Genomic DNA, 1,363 nt, shown 5'->3' on the forward strand with positions numbered 1-1,363 from the left:
TCTGGTTAGCAGGCAAGTGTCTTAGCCACTATGCTACCAGAGCTCCCACCAGAGCTCCTAGGAGAACCTTATTAGGCAGCTAATTCCCGGGACATCTACAGTCCCTCATTAGATACATTGGAGGAGGAACGCCATCTAGTAGCAGCTCTGAGTATTGCATGCTGCCCCAGAGTTGCCTTGGTGAGAATGTCAGAAATTGGTCACCTCAGAGGACTGAGAACAGAGAGGGCAGTGAGTATACTGTGGTTTCGTGGCAGTGCTGGGCCTGGGCGTTGGGTTCCCATCCCCCCATTCTGGTCAGTAAGGAGCTCTGGTGGTACAGTGATTAAGTATTCAGCTGCTAACTGAAAGGTCAGTGGTTCCAACGTACCATGGGGAAAAAGATGTGGCATTCAGCTTCTGTAAAGATACGCAGCCTTGGAAACCCTTTGGGGCAGTTCTGTTCTCTCTTATAGGGTCACTCTGACTTGAAATTGACTCAACAGAATTGGGGCGTGCTGGCCAATACCTAGGGAGGAACCTAAAAATAATCAGACGTCTGAAGGTACTGCTTGCAAAATCATGAATAGTGAGGACTGGAGCTTTTTCTCAGCCATTGCAATCTGTGTGAATAGGTTACCTGATGGAGGCAGAGTTGGGCTCAAAAGTTTGTTACTCTGCATCTAGGGTCCATCAAAGGCCACTGATAAGGAGGTATTTTTTTGTTTTTCAATTTTTATTGTGATTTGAGTGAAAATCTACAGAACAAATTCATTTTCCATACAGCAGTTTATACACATTTTGTTTCATGACATTGACTGCAATTCCCCACAGTGTAACAGCTGTCTTCCCACTTCCTCCCTGTAGTTATCTCTTCCCTGTGTCCTCCTTTCCTGTGCATTCCTGCCCCCTGAGCTATCTCCCCGTGCAAACACTGCTCTTCTGTTCTCCCATGATTGATTGTTCTAAGGAGTGTATCTACCTGATGTAAATGTTCACTCTATATGCCTGTCTTTTGTTTGGCTGGAAGCCAAGGGAGGTGAGTTCAATTCCAGACCTGAAGGGTAACTAGGGGCCGTAGTCTTGGTGGTCTCACCAGGCTGTTAGCAGACCAACAAATCTGGTCTTTTTTATGATTTTGAGTTTTGTTCCACATTGTTCTCCCACTCTATCCATGATCTCCTGCACTGATCTCTTAGTGTGATAACCAGGCTTTAGGGAAGTGTTTGGCAAATTTTTCTAAGCTCCAGTCACACAAAACTCATTTTTGTTTTGCAGATGAACCATTACTCATCCAGCAGATAATGGGTTAGACAAAAGGTTACACCCTGGGGCTGTACCAAGTCACATGAGGCCCCTGCAGTCTACTTGAGACACACTTTAA

This window comes from Orycteropus afer, unplaced genomic scaffold (assembly GCF_000298275.1).
Source record: "Orycteropus afer afer isolate SDZICR_OR568_19922 unplaced genomic scaffold, OryAfe1.0 scaffold00169, whole genome shotgun sequence".
Classification (NCBI taxonomy): Eukaryota; Metazoa; Chordata; class Mammalia; order Tubulidentata; family Orycteropodidae; genus Orycteropus; species Orycteropus afer.